The sequence below is a fragment of the Dipodomys merriami genome, unplaced genomic scaffold (assembly GCF_024711535.1).
Source record: "Dipodomys merriami isolate MVZ:Mamm:240054 unplaced genomic scaffold, mDipMer1.0.p SCAF_1714, whole genome shotgun sequence".
NCBI classification, from domain to species: Eukaryota; Metazoa; Chordata; class Mammalia; order Rodentia; family Heteromyidae; genus Dipodomys; species Dipodomys merriami.
Genome location: NW_027203065.1, coordinates 77,149 through 90,229, shown reverse-complemented (window position 1 = coordinate 90,229; position 13,081 = coordinate 77,149). Strand labels below are relative to the sequence as shown.

The following is a 13,081-nucleotide window of genomic DNA, read 5'->3' as shown; positions in this document are numbered from 1 at the left end:
CTTTTCTGGGCCCCTGTGATCCCCTGGCCTAGAGTCAATGAGTTAAGATGATTGCTAATTGTAGAATACACTTTGAATTATTACATTAATTCACAGAATTAAAACAGTAATAATATATTATTTGTTTAAATTCTGCTTCTCAATTTTACAATTCATGATATATATTAGTAAAATTAGATTCACTTTCTTCTTTTCTATAGCTGCTAAAAGTAAAATTACATATTAAACATTCAACATTAAGAAATCAATAATAAGTAACCTATTATTAAAATGATATAGTACTAAACTGTGATTTGAATTATAGTTCTAACAAATTGTGATGTAAACAACAATTAATAGAATTATGGGTAATATTTTTTAAACTTACCAGCTTTTTATTTGTTTCCTAATTGTCTCATTTGTAATTTTTGGTCCAAGCTGTCTCTTCATCCTTATTGTTTAGTTTTCTATTTTATCTCTACTGGTTTGTATGTTGTTTTCCCTTTTTAGTGACTGACATGAGGCTGAAAATCTGTATGCTAGTTAATTACTTCCTATGCTAAAGTAAAATTATTGTTCTCCACAGCTGTTCTACTCTTTGTATAGTATTTTCCCCAGTCCCATATCCTGTATTGCTGCTCTCATGTATTTTATTGTATTTTTATTGTGAAAATACCATACAGACGGGATACAATTACATGGGCAAAATAATGAATACATTTCTTATTAAGCATTGTTGCCTCCTCCTTTGTTTCCCCTTCCCATCCCTTCTTTATTTTACTTTTTATTTAAATTTTACTGTCAAGGTAATGTACAGAGGGGTTATAGTTACATAAGTAAGGTAATGAATTTATTTCTTTTCTAATTTGTTATCCCTTCCCCCATTTTTCTCCCTCTTCCCTCCCAACAGCCCCTCCAGATTATTTCCAACATATTGTCTTCTGTGTATCACTGTTGCATAGGTTCCCCCTTTGTCCTTTGCCTCATCATTTTTTTCCCTTTCCCTTCCCTAGTTCAGATTAACATATTTACAATAACCAGGGTATCAAAATCAAATACAGTGACTACAGGGGATACACCATAGGTGGGGAAAACACAAAAGGATAAAAAGAAATCACGCAATACATTAAGAACAAAAACATCAAAGAACATGTCTTGGAGTTCATTTCACTTAGAATCACCTTATACAATCATATGTACAGAGCTATAGGGCTATTCTGCTCATTTACTAAGATTATCCTTGATGTACACAATAATGCTCCCCTATTACTTAGTAATCCCACTGCTGGGCATTTAACCAGGTGGCCACAAGCAAGGCCACACTAAAGCTACCAGCAAAATTATGTTTATCACAGTATTATTTACCATAGCTAAGATATGGAATCCATCCAGATGCCCCTCAGTAGATAAATGGATCAAGAAAATGAGACACACACACACACACACACACACACACACACACACACACACACATGCGGAATACTATGCTTTCATCAGAAAGAATGATACCACCTCATTTGTAAGGAAATGGAAGTTCTTGGAAAAAATTATATTAAGTGAAGTAAGCCAGACTTAAAGAAACATAGGTCCCACGGTTTCCCTTATTTGTAATAATTAGTTTACACCAAGGATAATCTCATGTCCTATGTTGAGCATACAACATTATTGCTATATTGTTTGTTATTATTTCTGCAAACAGGCAGGTATATTTAAAGAATTATGTTCATCTTATCCATTACTGGAGGAAGAGCATCCAAAAGAGCAACCCCTACTAGGAAGAACAACTCCTACTTATTTAGCTTCATTCCTATGTAAGGCCAGTGTTGTCCCCTGTATCCTCATGCTGTACATTACAACTCTATACCGGTTCATCCTGTATATCTACTATCTTCTACATTGTGACCTAAATGCCCCAGCAATTCCACTTTGCTTTACTTTTCAAAAAATTTCACTCTTAATGTTTGAGGTTGATGTGTGTGTGTGTGTGTGTGTGTGTGTGTGTGTGTGTGTGTGTGTGTGTGTGTGTGTGTGTGTGTGTATTCACAAAAATCAGAAGACAACATTTTTCCTCATTTACAATACATCTTTCAGGTTATTATAAGTTGTGGCTAATGGGAGAAGTCTCTTGCTATTTTAAGGATGAAACAGAAAAATATATTTGTGCATGCACCACAGTTGTTTATTAGTCTGTAGTTGAACACTGAACCTCGATTTATATCTTGGCTGTTGTTGTGAATAATGTGAATAACAATGAACTACAGATATATTTACGAGTTACCCAGAGAGAAATAATCACATGATTGGTGGGTCAGATGATATTTCAACTTTGGATTTCTTTAGAAAACTGCATACTACTTTCTACAAGGAGAGTATTAACCTGTATTTTGACCAAGAGTGTAGAAAATTTCCTTTTCTCCACACTCTCACCAGCCAACATTATTACCTTTTGAGTTTTTTTAAAGGGCAGGTATTTACTGTGTGCAATACCCAAGATGACCTCAGACCCAAATCCTTTTACTCCAACCTCCTAAAAGCTTCGAATTACAAGCCTTTACCACCACACCTGGTTCCTTTGATTTTTTTTGATAAGAGTTATAATAGTTATGAAGTAGTATCATAGTAATTTTGAATTGCATTTCTCTAATGATTTTTGTTTACAAAACATTAAGCCAGCATAGAAGTTGTATTAAACACAACTTTGTAAACCCACTGGCAATTTTCAGAGCTTTTTGGTAAACATGTCTATTCAGAAATTTTGACAATTTTTAATCAAGTTTCTTGTTAATCTCATCTTTAATCTCTGTACAAAATCAATAATTAATTCAAGGTAGTAGAAAGGAAAAAATAAAGCAACTCCTAACATTTTTCAGTTTTCAATAACATGATATTGCTTAAATCATTTTCTGTTAATGCTTGAGACTATATAACTCAATTTAGTTAGACCTTATAAAGGCTATGTATTTTATTTTATGTTGATTTTTCTTTCCAAACCCTGCATGACTAATTTCCCTTGGTTTCTTTCTGTCTCATGTAGTTCAGATTTCAAACTGAAGAATAAATGGAAGGAAGCAAAAAAAAAAAATACAGTTCCTCTCATCTGATGATGCCTCTACAAGAATGAGGAAAGACCTATGATAGAATATCAAAAAGACAATTCATTCTTCTAGGTCTTCCTTATCTTTGTGATGTAACTTAAATGATGTAACTTAAATGGAAGGAAGCAAACCAAAAACTTAGTTCCTCAAATCTGATGATGCCTCTACAAGAATGAGGAAAGACCTATGATAGAATATCAAAAAGACAATTCATTCTTCTAGGTCTGCCTTATCTTTGAGATGTAACTTAAAAGATGTAAAACACAATATACTGCTCAGATACTTTTGTTTTATCAGTTTTGTACATTTTCTTTTGGACTTCATCTCAGTCTACAACATTCCTTCATTATTATGTGCCTGATATTTTTACACTAACAAGACTTAAAATAACCAGTTTGATTTACAGCATGAGAAGTTATCTACCCGGCTTCCTTGGAAGTAGAGCATGATTAATAGATAACATTGCTCACTACATGTAATGGTTTCTGTAATACTTATGACATTCTATTTAGTATTTAAAAAAAAACTTCTGGCTAAACTCAAAGCTCATTCATAGAAGTTTATGTTAAGTATTTTACAAGTTTTATTTCTCTTAATTCTTAAGATAACATTTGCTATAATGCTAATGTTATTACTATTTTAGTGTTGGGAAAAATTGTAATTAAAGGCACTAAGTGCATGGCCCAAAGACACACAGTGAGGAAGGAAACGAGTCAAAGTTTCCAAAAGTCTTTCAGCAATACACAAAAGGTAGGTAAATTCTTTCCATTCTCTTACACTCTCAATTCAATATTCATATTGTCCAAGAAATTATAGCATAGCAAATATTGCCCATGGTGATTGTTTTCTATCACATTTTGTCTCCAACAGAGACTATGTTGGTGACATTGGGTTATCATGCACAGAGCTGAGCTTCTAAATTGAGGTCCAAAAAGAGACAAATTTCTTCTGTCCCACAGTTCCAGTTTCCTTTTTTAAAAAGTACCAAAACTTTTAAATATCATCACTTACTGTCTTTTAAGAATCCAAAAATGAAATAAATTCACACTTAATCAATCCAAAATGCTTTAAAAGTAGGAGATAATAAAACAGGCCCCCATGAAGTAAATTTTCTTCTACTTTTAAAATTATTCTGAAAGCCTTGTATTGGCTAGTCACATCTGTAATCCTATCTACTCAGAATAGCTACTCAGGAACCTGGGATTTGTGGATAACCATTGGAAGTCAATCAGGGCCAAAAAAAAAAAAAATCATGAAATTATTTTTCAGACTTTTTAATGAACTAGCAAAGACCCAGGAAAGAAGATGTAGCTCATATAGTACCTCACCAACCTAGAGAGGAAAGGCCTAGCAAGACCTTTAAGCCCTGATTTCAAACTCTGAGCATACCAACACACATGCATGCACATGCGTTCACGCGCACACATTTTTTCCCTTCCCCTCCCCAAATTAGAGAAGCGTACATAAAAGAGGCAGATGCACCAACTTCAAATACAGAGAAAACAAGGGTTATAGAGTGGGAGAGGAATATACAAAGAAACAAAAATTCACATCACACATTATAAGTACGTTAGAAACAATAGCAAGAAACAAAAAACTACTTGTTTCCCTATCGTGGGGTTTAATTCCCTTAATATTATCATATCTGTTCATATGCACATAGCTTTTGACCTTGTCTGCTTACCCCAGACATATATTCGTTATTGAAAATAAGGGAAACCATGGGACCTGTTTCTTTGGACTTGGCTTACTTCACTTAATAAATTTTTTTCCAAGTCTTTCCATTTCCTAACAAATGGGGCAATGTCATTCTTTCTGATGGAGGCATAGAATTCCTTTGTGTATATACACCACATTTTCTTGATCCATTCATGTAGTGGGGACAGCTGGTTGGTTCCATATCTTAGCTATGGTAAAAATTGCTGCAATAAACATAGTTGTGCTGGTAGTTTTAGTATGGTCTTGTTTATGATCATTTAGATAAATCCCCAAAAGTGGGACTGCTGGGTCAAAGGGGAGCTTTATGTGGAATCTTTTGAGGAACCTCCATAATGTCTTCCAAAGTGGTTGAACAAGTTTACACTCCCACCAAGAATGTTGTATGGTTCCCTTGTGGCCACATCCCCTCCAGCATCTGTTGTTGTAAAAATATGGAACGCCCCACGAATTTGCATATCGTCCTTGCGCAGGTGCCATGCTAATCTTCTCTGTATCGTTCCAATGTTAGTGTATGTGTGGCTGAATTGAGCACAGAATATTTTTTATATCAAAAGTGCAATTGTGGGGGCTGAGAAGGTGGCTCAGTGGTAGAGCGCTTGCCTTACATGCATGAGGCCCTGGGTTCGATTCCTCAGCACCACATAAGCAAAAAGAAAAAAGCTGGAAGTGGTGCTGTGGCTCAAGTGGTAGAGCATTAGCCTTGAGCTGAAGAGCTGAGGGACAGCGCCCAGGCCCAGAGTTCAGGCCCCACGAATGTATCCCCCCCCAAAAAAGTGCAGTTGGATTTTATTAAACTAGACAATTCAACAAAAAATAAGTTCAAAAGAATTGTCATGAAATTTTAGAACCATATATTTCTTACATAAGCACAAATTTAAGAATAAAGTCAAGATTGACATGTCAAAAACAAAATAATCCCAGATATTTGTTGTTCAAGAAATGTGTAGGAGGAGGATTCAATTATTCTATACAAGGCACCTGTCATAATGAACACTGCACCAAGTGTTAAGGTTTGTTAAAATTTTTAATGTATTAAATATATTTAATTTTGGGAATTTGTTTACATATGCCTAAATTAGGACTGTTTGTCAGATATAAAACTTTTCCATAAAGTATTTAAGATTTATGGTAGCAGACATATACTAATAAGTATGTACATTTCAGAGTTTCGAGAAACTTTATTAATGAGAAGTTGCAAAGTTTTTGTGTAAAGAAGCAGAATGAAGTGTTAACACTTTGTTAACTACACGGTCTTTTAAAACTTTGGGGCTTCCTCAGTTTATAAGTTAATGAGGAAAAATGATGATATAAGCCATAAACAAATAATGAGAAGAGCCATAAATAGTAATCTTAGTGGGTAGCTTTAAAGACTACTCATATTCTATAAAACTCTTGTTGAACATCACAACCTCAGTCAATCTAATATGTAGTACACTTCAAATAGGGAAAACAGTGATAATATTTGTTTTTATTTTATTAATTATTAACATTTAATTATTGTTTTCTTTATTTGTAGCATTGTTTTACTTGTTGAAATATAGTACAACTTTTTTGGAGGGGTTTGGTCGTGGGGCCTGGGCGCTGTCCCTCAGCTCTTCAACTCAAGGCTAGCGCTCTACCATTTGAGCCACAGCACCACTTCTGGCTTTTTTCTTTTTGCTTATGTGGTGCTGAGGAATTGAACCCAGGCCCTTATGCATGCAAGGCAAGCGCTCTACCGCTGAGCCACCTTCCCAGCCCTAGTAAAACTATTTGTAAATCATCATTAGGAGGTACTTTGAGAAGGTTACTTGGATGGCCAAACCAATTTTTATAGGTGCATATTAATTTACAAAGAGGAAAATTAAGAACAAAGTATTTATTTAAAAAATTATCAAATAGAGTCTGAGTCAGAAGTGTTGATGAATGTCCACACCTAAATTTTTTTTTTTTTTTTTGTCAGTCGTGGGGCTTGAACTTTGGGGCTGGGCGCTGTCCCTCAGCTCTTCAACTCAAGGCAAGCACTCTACCACTTGAGCTACAGCGCCACTTCAAGTTTTCTGGTGGTTTTATTGGAGATAGGAGTCTTACGGTCTCTCCTGCCTGGGCTGGCTTTGAACCGCGATCCTCAGATCTCAGCCTCCTGAGTAGCTAGGATTACAGGCGTGAGCCACCAGTGCCTGGCTTACACCTAAAATTTTATCCCTAGGCTGAAGCAGTGGTATTACAGAGTTGAGGCCAAAACAGTGATAGACTGTGTTTTGTTCTTTATTTTGATTTTGTTGGTCATGAGGCATGAACTCTGGGGCCTGGGTGCTGTCCCTCAGCTCAAGGCTAGCGCTACCACTTGAACCACTGCACCACTTCCATGTTGTTTTGCTTATGTGGTGCTGAGGAATCAAACCCTGGGGCTGATGCATGCAAGGCAAGCACTCTACCACTGAGCCACCTTCCCAGCACCTGAGAAACTGTTTTAAAATATCATCTAAACAACATTTGCTTTCTGCTTTGGGTTATATAATGAAAGATATAAATATATTTTTATATTTTTGTGAATTGTACTTCTAAATTTATACTAACTTCAGCCACTTTATCCTTTTCAAAGTCATAAATATCTCTGAGAGTTTGCTTCTGAGAAGATTGTTTTGCATTATAATTTCTTCTGAGTTATTTTTATTTTTATCAAAATAACTTTATATTTCATGTTGATTTGTTATCATATATCAAATACCTTCAAATGTACACATAGAGTCTAAAGATAGCAGTATGAATATTCTCATACAGCTCTTGTTTGTCTGTTATGCACTTCCAGTATTGTGATATTTTTCTCTCTCTTTCACTCTCTCCCATTTCCTCTCTTTCTCTTTCATGCTCCATGTCTGGTACTTAGAATTTTGGCTGGTCTACTATTATCCTTCAGGATCCACTAGTTTTGTGGGAACATGATAGCGACCATCAGTTACCCTTGCATTATTTAAGAATTATAAGAGTGACTTGATATTATTCTTTGCCATAATAAATGGCAAAACAGCAGATCTAGGAATTCCTTTTCACTTTTACTATTATAAATTTTATCTCATAGGAATCATTGGGATGGATAAGATACTTTTAACCTGTGACCTAAAAGTTCTTTTTCTTTTACAAACAACCTTTTTCTTTTATTATCAGTTAGTAAATACATATAATGAAAACAAAGCTATCCTATGGAAAGTGGACCGAAGTTGCTCACAGGGATGAAAAACAAAGGAATGTGGGAAGTGAGTACAAAGAATGCCCATCATAGAGTACAGATCCTAGGAGCAATTTATCATGTACACTTTGTGAGAATGACAACGTGCTGTGAACTATAGATTAAATCACTAAACAACTGATATATATATATATGCACATATATTTGTATATGTATATTTATTTATATATGCACACATATGTGTATATGCCCTTATATATGTACACATGTATGTTACTGTACACACAAATACACACGTACATGTACACATGTATACATGCACACATGGAGAAAGACACATAGATACAGCCAACACAAGTTTCACTAGTTGTTGAATATGCCTTAAATGGAATGCTTGGAACAAAGTATGTTCAAGATGTATTTGTCTCTAAGCGTTTTTTTAACCACTCTCTTATCTCTTAAAACTTGTACATTTAGAGAGATTCCACTTGCAAAATGCAGTACAAGGGATAGCAAATCACACAGAAATCTCAGTAAGTAAAGTTCATATGGTGTTTCCTTGCTCCCCACAGAATGCTTGCTCTTGTAGAAACTCTCAACAATCAAAGTAGCAGGAGAACGCCCTGGTAAAGAATAAAGTTATAAGGCTTTAAGTGGCATCCTTGCTTGAGCTTTTTCCAGGGACTGGATTCTACACATACATTTAACCAACCCATGTGAAAAGTCTTATGTGAGAAATGCTGACTGAGCTCTTGCTGATTTCCTGGCCAAGAAAATAAGAAAAAAAGAAAATATTTTTAATGTTTTAAAGTTTGAGAATAATTTGTAACCTGTCAATAAATGTGTAGAACACAATTATACGAACTAACAAAAAATGATGGCATTTCATTTATGTGCTCTTGGCCTTGATGAGTGATTTTAGGTGTGTCTACACAAGTAGAATCAGCATAAATCAAGCTAGCACTTCTTCATTTAAGATATAAGGAAAGGATACAGGTTGACCCATTTTAACAATGAGATGTACAAGACAGTCTATCTAGGGGTGGGGGGGGTGAATGGGGAAGTTGAGGAGGTGTGAAGGAATGGTATGGTAGAGGACAAACAAATGAGGGGGTAACAATGTTAAATAAGAAATGTACTCATTACCTTACTTAGGTAACTGTAACCCCTCTGTACAGTATATTTACAATAAAAATGTATATTAAAAAGATACAAGGAAAACTTCTGTACTTATAGGAAGTTGTATTTATCACTCAATATCAGTAAGGTATTGGTTTTAGGACCCCAGGTATATGAAACTTTGGATACTCAAATTCTCTATATAAACACAGTATATTATTTACTTTAGAATCTGCCCACAAGCTAGTGCAGAGTAATTGCTATGAAAATTGTTACTACATTCTAGGTTTGTAATGAAACATAAAAATATATGCACTATCAACAGATACAAATTTTTTCAGATAAATTTTGTTTGCAGTTTGTGGACGGAACTGGGAGAGCAATTTTGAAAAGCACAAATTTCATCACCAAGACCGGTCTGCAAATTTTAACAAGGAGCTAATACAGCATCATTGAATAGTATGGAACTCCAAGGAGAAATACTTGAATTGAGACATTATCAGAAAAGGTAACCACAGGGGCAGGGAAGGTGGCTCAGTGCTAGAGTGCTTGCCTTGCAATGCATGAGGCCCTGGGTTCGATTCCTCAGCACCACATAAGCAAAAAAAAGCCAGAAGTGGTGCTATGGCTCAAGTGGTAGAGCGCTAGCCATGAGCTGAAGAGCTGAGGGACAGCACCCAGGCCCAGAGTTCAGGCCCCACAACCGGACTCAAAAAGAAAGAAAGAAAGAAAGAAAGAAAGAAAGAAAGAAAGAAAGAAAGAAAGAAAGAAAGAAAGAAAGAAAGAAAGAAAGAAAGAAAGAAAGAAAGAAAGAAAGAAAGAAAGAAAGAAGAAAGAAAGAAAGAAAATGTAACCACACAAGGACTTTTTAGAAATGCAGCTGCTAGATTTTCATGGAGAGCTTTCATAACACTTTGTGAAGCACAAATCAGAACTTCACTGAAGTGTAGATGGATTTCCTTCTCCTTCCTGTCATGGTTAGTCATTATCAATCAACATATAGCTAATCTTGAATAATCCTCTAATAACAAAATATTGATGGAGTGTTTATATGCAGAAAACCTGGGAAGGCTAACCTTTTCCAATTAGGACATTCTGGATTCTATGACCCAGCAGAGAGAAAACTAGGTAAGCATCCATTTACAGCCTTCTGAATAATTCTGATTCTGCCCACATCAGTTATCTATCCATACCTGTGCCCGAGCGAGAGGATTTTAAAAGAATTTAGTGATTTACAATTTAAACTTAAACATGGAATGAAATTAGTTCCAATGCATTACATTAAGATATTTAGAAACAACTGGGAAACCTAAAGGTCTATAAGATTTATTTTTATTGAAAATGAAGGAATATTGGAATTTGGTTTTCTACAGTTTAAGAAATTTTCAGCAGACTTGATACTTATTTAATTTTGTATATTGAAAGGAACACAAGCCTCAACAATATGTCAATACTATCCTCTTATTTATCTCTAAAGATTTATGCTTCTGGTCTCTTAATATTAAAACTTCAAAAAATTATCTTTAGCAAGTTGTGCAAAGGGGTTTCAGTTCATCATGTCAGTGTTGAATAGAGTGTATGTGCATTTCAATGTTCAGTGCATCTGGATCATTGTCAAACTTTCCATTTTTCTTCCTTCCCTTACCCCAACCCCACCTATCCCTTCAAGTTTCCTAATATATTCTCACATATGTACATTGAGTGTTATGACTGTATTAGTCCACCATTTCCCTCTCCATCCTTCTGCCCCACTTCCTTTAAGCCTAGATCCCCTTTTAAGACTTGTTTCAACTTCATGGTATTTTATTAAATATCTCTACCTTTGGCATTTGGCTATGGGCTTGCCACATCCTCTCTTCCATGTTTGACCACATAAATGAATATATTTCTCCACATTTCTAATCTCTGAATGGCTGACATAGGTCTCTTTTACTATTCACTTTCTGTCCTAAATTTAGAATTGCACCTTCAGGGCCATCCTAGAGACCTTTATTGTTCTCTACACACTGAAGATGGAAAGGAAATAATTTCCATGCTCTCAGCATTATGCAATCCATCATGAATTTCCATCACTTATCACTTCAGCAGTCTATGTTTAGGGACAATCTTCAATTTCTGATGATAGGAGCACGAGTCAGTTTTAATTATGCAGATTCCACTATGTAGTGAGCCCTGTAGTCTTCTAAATTTTCAATAAATTTCGAGTAACTTTTTATTAATAATTTAAAAAGTTTTATTTCAGTATTTGAAATGCTGCCCCAATTATTTTAAAAGTTTCACAATAAGCTAGACTGAACTTTTCCCCCCATTTTCCCCACTAGTTCAGGTTAAGTCTCCTTTGGCTTTATTGTTTGAGAGGCCAAAGGAAGAGGTTAAACAGAGAGATGATATTACTCAGATATCTCCTTCCTCTTCTGTTTCTGCTATTCTTGTTGAGAGGAAGACTGTAGCAGGGAACAAGAGTGATACTTGACTTCACCATACAAGGGAGCATTCCTGGCATGCCAATTATTGTTTCTCAGAATAACTTAAACAGCTTACTCTTGCCTTCTCTGTAACAGTAACCTAACTATGGCTTCCTTGGTGCAGGAGGAAGCACACTAACAGGTTACTACCTGTAAACTGGTATTTTATATCTCAGCTTACTACCAAAAATATAAAGCTTTGGCTACATAAATGCAAAGGTACTGATTGTCCAACAATACCTTAGTGAGCAGTAGACAATTCTACTCAACTACCCTCTCCTCTCATATCCTCCCTTTCACTCCCCTCCACTCATTTACCCACCCCTTTTACTTTGTCTCTCTCCTCCATATTAATCTCTATCTTCTCTCTTTTTCTTTTCCAGTAGCAAGTGATTTGGTTTATCAGACATACACAATTGAACAAATATTTATTTCTCCTCTTTTTGTGATTATTTATTCTTAAGAAGTGAGTTCTAGCACAGCACCAGTGGCTTACACCTAGATACTCAGTAGGTTCAAATTTGACAATTGCAATTCCAAGCTATTTTAAGTAGATAAACCTAAGAGATTCTTTTCTGCACTTGTGGTAAAAGGAAGACGTGAAGGTATGGCTCAGGTGGTATAGAGCAAACATTGAGAATTAAAGCCCAGATAGAGCTCAAGGCCAGGAGTTCAAACCCCAGTACCAGCACAATATAAAAAAAAAAACTGAGTCCTTTGTCTTAGAAGGGATATTTCTCCAAAAATTCATACCCATGGCAATTTCCAAGGTCCAAGACTATTTGTAAGGCTCTTTCACATCTTAAACCGATTCCTCTGCTTGATTCACATTATGGAAAATAGGAGTCACACTTCGCATTAAAAAGTATGTGCATTACTGAACAGTTCTTCCCATTTTTAATGTAAAGGAAGCATGACAGAGGAATTCACCTCACTTGGGTGAGTTAGGTTTGACTCACTGACAGACTTTTGCAAGTAAATGAGGGTCTGTTTACAGATGGTTTTCTAGGAGAGAGAACAAGGTAGCTGTTGTCCAAGTTTGAATCAGAGTAAGTTTATTCCTATGATATGGTAAAGAGAAGCTCATCTCATAGAACACTATGCAGACAGTAATTTCAAAAGGATTAAAAAACCCATGTCTATGTTGTGAACAGCCAAGTTTTCACAAACAAAAAACAGTTTCCTGAGCCATGAAAATATAAGTTAGAGCAAAGGGAACTATGTTAAATATAGTTAATGGCTAAGTGACATGTGTAAAAGAGTTCTGTAATCACAACTAAACTATAAATTTTTCATCATGTCCCTAACAAGAATCGCTAAGATAGGCCTGCCTAAATCTGTCATAGAGGACTGGGTTCATGCAATTATCAGTTTTGTTTAGGGTCTAATATCTTCTACAGTTGCTTGGGTTGCAAACCGCTCACACGACATGCAGTGTCTGGAAAAACGTGCTGTCTTGCTAGGCACCTAAGGGATTTTTGTGCCACTGTGAATATTAATCGTTTTTTAATTATACCTGTCAGTGTGAAGTCGTT

At 35.5% G+C, this 13,081-nt stretch overlaps 1 non-coding gene across 1 annotated transcript; it reads right to left on the bottom strand.

The window, feature by feature from the left end:
• Positions 1-5,218: 5,218 nt before the first annotated feature.
• LOC138829436 (U6 spliceosomal RNA) lies at positions 5,219-5,325 on the bottom strand. Its single transcript, XR_011372605.1, has one exon. It is a non-coding gene; the product is annotated as a U6 spliceosomal RNA (small nuclear RNA).
• Between the last annotated feature and the right edge of the window lie 7,756 nt (positions 5,326-13,081).